The sequence below is a fragment of the Pinus tabuliformis genome, chromosome 3_2 (genome assembly GCF_031772625.1).
Source record: "Pinus tabuliformis cultivar Carrire ecotype Pingquan chromosome 3_2, CPIR1, whole genome shotgun sequence".
In the NCBI taxonomy this organism is placed as follows: domain Eukaryota; kingdom Viridiplantae; phylum Streptophyta; class Pinopsida; order Pinales; family Pinaceae; genus Pinus; species Pinus tabuliformis.
This window is the reverse complement of record NC_142302.1, coordinates 803827900-803836348: the sequence shown is the minus strand read 5'-3', so window position 1 is coordinate 803836348 and position 8449 is coordinate 803827900. Positions and strand designations below refer to the sequence as shown.

General features: G+C 35.7%; 1 long non-coding RNA gene across 1 annotated transcript; it reads left to right on the top strand.

The window, feature by feature from the left end:
• Window positions 1-6872: 6872 nt before the first annotated feature.
• LOC149183029 (uncharacterized) lies at window positions 6873-7450 on the top strand. Its single transcript, XR_016257665.1, has 2 exons — window positions 6873-6946; window positions 7120-7450. It is a non-coding gene; the product is annotated as an uncharacterized LOC149183029 (long non-coding RNA).
• Window positions 7451-8449: the final 999 nt, after the last annotated feature.

Here is an 8449-nt window from a genome sequence, read left to right as displayed (position 1 = left end):
ATTTATATGTCGCTATAGATAAATTACAAACCTGTAATTCTCAATATCATTTAGAGCTTTGTTCCATAACTCTAGCATTTTCTTTTTAGAAACAGCTTCAAACTCTTGAGAAGCCAAGAACTTCAAAATGCTGTTGAGAATCAAGATGTCAATTACTTGCTTAGTTAACTCTTTAAAAAATGTATTTTGACAATGCTCTAAATAGTTTGAAATCATCTATCCTGAGACATTAAGATTTGATACTTACATCTAGACAAAGAATGGTGACTGCAACATCGGTGGATTGTTAATTTTAATAAACTTTAGAACCACCGTCAGCAACAACGAATTTCCTTTTAATGTCGCGTTCCTCCATCACAATTGCAACATCTATAAATTTTTGAATTAGTGCTTCAAGTTATTAAACACCAAATACATTGTAATCAAGATCTTCGGTGTATCTTTGTTAGTCCAGTGTTGAAAAATTTGGCAGCAGAATTGCACAGGAATGGCTTACCAAAATCCCATGCAGTTCTCGTTTGAATATTTCTAGGCTTGCTTCTACTGCATATTCATCAACATTCAAATCTCCTTGGAGGATCATCTCTCCATCCCCATCTTCGTCATCTTGTTCACTTCAACTTCCATCATATGAACCTCCATCTCAATGTGAAGCCATTTTCACTTCTATGTCATATGGATCAAAGTCATCACGTAGGTCATTACAAGCACCTAGATCTGTGAATTCTTGGAATCCTTTAAACTTTTCCCTTCTCTAACTTTCCATTATGTTCTTTCTTCCTAATCACATCTGTTGAATCATTGGTAGAAGAGTTCATTTATATTTTACCTTGCATGAACTTGTTTGATAACTCTCTTAAAAACAAAAACTTATTGTTTCCTTTTCCTTCAATGGTGAAGACATCATGCATCTTTTCTATCAAATTAACTAGCTTATAAGAACCATACTCCACTAAAGATAGAGGTCTGCCAAAGACCTTTTGATATTCAGATGGAACATGTGCAAGAAGCATACTTCCTCTATATATATTGAGAATGTGGACAAGTTGTCTCTTTAAACCTTGAATATCGCTAGGTTGGACCCAAAAATATGAAGTTTGTCCTGAATTTGTTTCATTAGAAGGCATTCTATGTTGACCAGAATCTGTGACAGATAATGTCTGCATAGGCTTATCAAGTGCAGACAATATGACACTAGATGTTTGAGTCCTTTGCAATGAAGAAGATTTACCTGCATGGGTGGGTAGAGTCCTTGAAATCGGAGTTGGATATTGTGTTGACCATGAATGCATTCCTATAACATTATTGTCATTTCTTATGAAATAATTTGGGTTATATTCTCCAACCAAATGAGACGTTTTTGTCCAATCCATCGAAACATGCTTTGGATTTATACAATAAATTTGGTTTGGAGCATTTCCAATATTGTATCCATTCTTGGAGCTCCCTCTATAGACAGTAGATTCTTCATCATTTTGCATAACAGAGTCATCACCTGAAAGTTGGGAAGATGGTATTTTTGAATATGCAATTCACATTCCTACAGCGAACTCTTAAGCGTGTCTTCATGAAAATGGCATGTAGCACAGTCAAAGAGCAGCTTTGGTCTTGGGTTGGGTTTGATTCCTAGCTTGTAAAATTTTCCAGATGTTGTAGTTCGAATTTCGAAGATGAAAGTACAAAACATTGGTAGACAAACTGCTTAAGAGTCATTAAGCATGTAAAGGGTTAACGGCTGAGTATTATATTTTGTGTGAAACAAGAAAACAGGAAATTAACCGTTTCCCTGAGAAAATGCTTCAGGGACTGCTTGCCAACCTACTTTCTTTATCCAGGACTCTGGCTTCTTTTTTGGTGACTTGTGTACAAAATGCGTTTGATTGCTGCGACTGCCAACTTGACACCACGTACAGCTCTAGAAGAAGATCAATGAGAGCTTAAGAACATGTGTTTCTTCCGGTTAAAATCTAGAGTAGTGTGGATTATGTATGCTTTTGTATATTTTCAACTGTTGGTAATACTCGTCCTAGTTCCTCTTTCTTCTCCTTCATACCAAGTTAATTTTGTTTGCCTGAGTTTGGTTATGGTATTGTGTTTAATGATGGTGTGATTCCTGGCTGATTTTACATGCCTGAATTCCATGTGTTAGACCTATGAACCAAAGGAATCCTACTGAAGTAGTTAAAACCTCTTTGATTTGAAAAGCAAATACCCATTAATCTAAGTAGGTTCCCGAATCCCTTGATAGTTCCAAGAACAAAATGGAGGTGTATTCTACAACATGAGTTGTGTCCACTGCCCCACGCCCCCTGCTCCCACCAAGTGTGTATTGAATCAAATCCATGCATTTGGTACATTTATGATTTAATATGGATACTGGACTCAGTGTGCAGCTTCAGAAATCCCAAATACACATTTCCAGTTTAGCTTCAGAAATCCCAAATGCATATTTCCAGTTTATCCAAATAACATAGTGTTTTGGCTTTTGTCAATTTTACTCGAAATCCAATGAGCTGAGCTTTACAGCCTCTAAGAAAGAGGGAAATAGTCATAGACACAATACAGCTAGAAAGGTTCAGGCTGTCTATGTAAGAGGGAAATAGACACAATACAGCTAGAACTGTAAGAGATGGCTTCTTATTTAAATGCTTTGAGTAAGCATCCCTGACTATGTACGGGAGATGGTCTTTAGACCAAGTGTTGACCCTGGCTGTCGAAAAAGAGTCTCCATCGTAGGCTTTGAAGCTCCATGGCTACTAGCTTGTGCAACATGTTATTGTTGCTACGGGGTAGTGTAAACTATGTAATGTCTTAAGAGCAGAAACGATTCATCATGCAAAAGGGATTAATAAAGTTTAGTAAAGCAAGAACTTTTTTGAACTTTATGGTTTTATGCCATGGTCCTTTTATTGAAAGAGTGGTTGTCAATGATCAAGTTTGGTGTCTTGAGTCCCTTCTTTAATATTATTTTATAAAAGTTGGCCCTTTTCCTCTGCCTTCAAATTGCAGGGAAGATGGTATTTTTGAATATGCAATTCACATTCCTATAACGAACTCTTAAGCGTGTCTTCATGAAAATGGCACGTAGCACGGTCAAAGAGCAGCTTTGGTCTTGGGTTGGGTTTGATTCCTAGCTTGTAAAATTTTCCAGATGTTGTAGTTCGAACTTCGAAGATGAAAGTACAAAACATTGGTAGACAAACTGGTTAAGAGTCATTAAGCATGTAAAGGGTTAACGGCTGAGTATTACATTTTGTGTGAAACAAGAAAACAGGAAATTAACCGTTTCCCTGAGAAAATGCTTCAGGGACTGCTTGCCAACCTACTTTCTCTATCTGGGACTCTGGCTTCTTTTTTGGTGACTTGTGTACAAAATGCGGTTGATTGCTGCGACTGCCAACTTGACACCACGTACAGCTCTAGAAGAAGATCAGTGAGAACTTAAGAACATGTGTTTCTTCCTGTTAAAATCCAGAGTAGTGTGGATTATGTATGCTTTTGTATATTTTAGTAGTACAATGGCTGCCTGAAGGATCCAATGGCTACTTAAAGGTAGGTCCCTTGTCACACAAACAAAAAGATCTTATACATGAATTTGATGTCTCGGTTGGCTGTGACCTTAAAAGTTGGATTATTAATATATATCCCTAAGAGACTGGCACCCCTCTCAAAAGTTTGTAGATCTCTCAAAGGTCTGCAAGTCTGGTCATGGATGCAACTACCTTTGATACAGTTGCAGATTCTTTTATGGATCCTCTTAATGAGCCCAAAGGGGTCTAATCACTTGTCCAAATCTTGTAGTCAAGGAATGCAGACAGAAGGTGTGCCTTTCCCATCATGTTGCTTACAACTGTTGCCTGAAAATGCCAAAACACAATGCCAATGCCCTGCATGCTAGATAAAGTTAATAACAGTCTGAAGAAAGGTACAGATATAGATGACAAGACCTCCTTCTAGGGAATCAAAATGGAAAATGACGCTTAAATATCCAATCAACGAATTAGAATTTCACCAGTGAAGTTCAACCCAGATTAAATTGCTTGCTAGGAAATGTTGATCTAGAAATCATCAACAAGAATTCAGATGGGAGAAGAGAATAGTTGAAATCCAAGATTGCTTTGAATGCACTCTGTCAATTGCTAAAACAAGAACAATGCTTTTCTTTAGATTGTGGGTTGTTCAAGAGAGGAGAACTATAATATTTATTTCTGCAGATTCGGTCCTCTTAAGGCATTTAAAACAGAAAACATTTAAAGATAGTTGTACATTTTAAGGATAAAATATCTGGAACCTTTCATCATGACACCTGTAATGTCATTTAACAGGCATTGAGCTTTGCAAGTTTGATCCTCAGGTTACACCGCAGTAGAGCATAATTTCTAGGGTCATACGCTAAAATTATAAATTGGATCCTGGGGTTCTGCTGATAACTGTACAAGTATGTATATGTCATTTTCAGATAGAAATGGTTTCCCCTGTGAAATCATCTCCAAATCAGCTACAACAACAGGGAAGGTTAACTTAACATCTCAACTGCAAGCTCTCTCCATGAGAGCAACGACTGACAAATGATGCAAGGTAAGCTTCTGAAGATGTAATCTAAGGTTAGATTTTTCGATTTTCTTTTGGATTAAATTTAATATGGTTCATTTGTTTTAAAATGGGTCCCACGATGTCACTTTGCTGAAGCACCACTTTTCTTCCCTTAAAAGCAAAGATTAGCAGGTTCATTGCTCCCTGTACACTGACAAGGAGCAATGCATTGCCCTTGTCCTTACTGTAAGGAGCAATGATTGCCTAATGCCCTTCAGCAGCAATGACCTGGTCAAGCTTTTAGATTTGTTCATTTTTTAGGGGATCACTTTGAAGAGGTTTGAATTTTCAATTACCTCATCTAATCGCTTGGGAACTCATACTAAACTTTGAATTCACTAGGACAAAGGGTCTGGAATCATCCTCCTCTCCTCTCCTCACCAAGTCTATATAATGAAGTCATTCCTAAGGGACAGAAAGAAAGCTCTCTCTAAGATTTTTCAGCAGCATGTAATTATCTCTCTCTGGAGTGGCTTCATTATATAGACTTGGTGAGGAGAGGAGAGGATGAATCTAGACCCTTAGGTCTTGCCATTGCCAGCCCACAGCGCTTTCCAGCCTTGTTCTTTCATCACTGCTTTTTCTCATAGTAATGATAAAATTCAACTATTTTGATTCATTGTAATGTATGGTTCAAAATGCTGGTATGAAAAATATATGACAAAATACACATAAAAATTGTTACAGATCTATAGTAAAGGACTGGAATTTCCCTTTAGATTCAATTTATTGTTTTTATTCAATAATTATTTACTGGAGAGCCGCTTATGAACCACCTGTGGACTTTAATATAGTTTCTTTCTTTCATTCTTAATATTGGGTTTCCTAAGATTGAGATTGTTCTATTTAACAGATGTTTGTGGATGAAGTGCTGGAGCTTGTAGAGCTTGATAGCTTGAGAGACACATTGGTGGGTCTTCCTGGTGTGACTGGTCTATCAACTGAGTAATGGAAGAGACTAACCATTGCTGTAGAACTTGTTGCAAATCCTTCAATCATATTCATGGATGAGCCAACATCTGGTCTGGATGCCAGAGCTGCAACTATCGCGATGCATACAGTTAGGAATACTTTGTTGGGTCCTCATCTTGAGTTTGTTCTTTACTCTTGGATATTAGAAGATTAATTTATCAAAGATAAAATGAGATCATAATTACCTACCCTTCAATACAGTTAAAAAGGGAACATACACTTTTTTGTTTTGATAATTTTTTTTAGGCAACACCAAAGCCAAACTCTGTATTATCTGAGGAGGACATTAAAGCCTTGGCAAAGCACACACAGGATGGAGGAACTAAAGTTGTTGAAGCAAAAGCAGGGAAAGGTTCAGCCACACTGTCTATGGCATAAGTTTATGTTTTGGTCCTCTATAGTGGCTAATATGCATTCATATCTTTTGAATGTTTTTTTATTCTTATGTGACTGTCTAGAGTGCTGAATTTTTCATCTTGATGCAGTAGTTGGAGTCAGATAATATTATCATGGTGTGTGCTTCATGATTTCATGCTTGGCATGCAACATGATTTCATGCTTGATAAGTACCTAATCTGAGATTCACTGTCAGTGAGAATATGGCATGAAGGAGCTTCTTTCTCTTTATCTGAATCTTGTACTTCATACATTTGCATGTCTCAAATCTTTTGCCTTAAGCTTAGGTACTTATCCTACATGAAATCATGTAGCATGCATGTCTCAAATCTTTTCCCTTAGGCTTTCTCATTTGTGTGAAACTCAGTGGGTGCTTTTAACCTGTGAGGTTTGACCGATGGATTGTTGCCTTTCATTTACCTTAGTTTGATTGAAATGTTCAGAGTTAATCTAGATTCTGCATGCAAAGATCCTTCCCTAAGAAAAGCCATGAGTCTCTTCAAGGATGTTATTCCTTCTTAAACATAAGATATGTCAAATGGATCCCGCAAAAGTTGTGTGCTTGATGATGGGTAAATCTGGGTATGAGATTTACAAATTTGCACTTACATGTATGCCTGTGGTTGCAATTCATAGATAGGTGCATAACATCCATTCATTACCTCATCTTGAGCATTTGAGCATGGTTCATGCAAAAAACATTGCTGGTCAGTTAAATCCATTAGTTGAAAACTTGGAAGTGAAGAGTAGTGTTGTAGTCTTCTCTATGTTGATGAATGCTTTTTGAGACTTCAAAATGTTTAGACATGCAATTCCTTTTTCATCTTGCTCCTGTGTTCTCAAATTTTTTTTTTCTACTGTTTTTTAAGGCCAAATATAAACCATGGGATATATATTTTTACCCTAAAGACCTCGAAATCATTTGGAAAAGGAGGTGCTGCAGCAAAAGAGATGGGTTGAATTTGTTGTTTGGATGGACTCTATGGTATGTAATCTTAGTTGGATTTCCAAAATACTTTTAAACCATATTTTCATTTTATTTTTTAGTACTATTAGATATTATATCTTACCTCATTTTATGGTTAACATTGTATAACAAAAACATGCGTTGTGTTATGTAATTAATACTAACATGTAATATTGATTTTTTTTTGTCAGAATGCTATAGGTAATGATTGCCAAGACGATGATCCAAATTATGTTCAACATATATCAGGAGATGATGAGGATGAGGATGAGGATGATGGTGGTGAAGGAGGAGATGATGATGATAGTTGCGGTGTTGGTGATGATGTGGATCAGAGTAATGAGGATGGTCAAGATGATCATGAGGATGATCTTGGTGGTGGTAGCTAGGCATGCACATGCATTGTTTTTTATGAAGAAATTATTGTGTAGAATGACGTTGTTATGTTTAGATGGGTGTTGTGAATTTACCCTATATCAATGAGACATTTTGATTTTGTAATCATACGATGAGTTTGATTTATGTATGTTGTTAATTTATCGTAACGATATTCATGAAATATTTTGATTTGTTAATCATATTTGAATTTTAGTTGTTTTGATTAAAAATAATACTGATTTTATTAGTATTATGTTGCTATTTTATACATGTTTTGAAAAATTTTAATGGCACATTGTTATTTTTTTGGATGGATGTTGTCAATTTCTCTTAAATTTCTTTACAAATAATTTTGAATTGTGATATCTGCCTTAATGATATTTAGAAACTATCATATATTTCACTATGAATCTATAAAGGGGGTCATATATGTAAAGAAAAATATACTCTATATAAGAAGTCAAATGCGGATGTAACCATGGATGCAAAATTGAAAGTAAAATTGGATGTTAAACTAGGAATTAATACAAAATGCAAACAATTGACATACAAAGTGTTTTAAATTAGAAGTGAAAAATTGTGCAATAGTTGACACAAAGAAGGGAACAAAACATGGCATACAAAAGGATATCAAATTGGGCAAAAACAAGGACACATAAATGGGCACCAAATTAGATGCAAAAAAAGACAACAACTAGATGTAAAATAAGATGCAAAGTTGAGCGTTAAAAAGAAACAAAAAACGTTACAAATTAATATGCCAAATGATGATGCAAATAATGGTGTAAATTTGGGATGCAAACTTGGGTGCAAAAAAGGAAAAAAAAAAAAGATGTAAGAAAAGACATAAAACAAGATGCAAAATGGGGCTGAAAAAAGGTGAAACCAAGGATGCCATATTGGATGTAAAAAATGATTCCTAATCACATGCAAATTTAGGCTCGAACTTAGACACAAAATTATATGCAAATTTGGACACAAAATGAGGCAAAAAAAGATGCAAATTTGGATGGTGAAAACGATGTAAAACTAGACACCAAAAAAATGCAAAATTGGATGAAAAAGTCGGTGTAAATAATGGTGCAACATTGGACACAAGTAGACACAAAAAAATGGTGCAAAAAGGGGCATAAAATAGCTTAA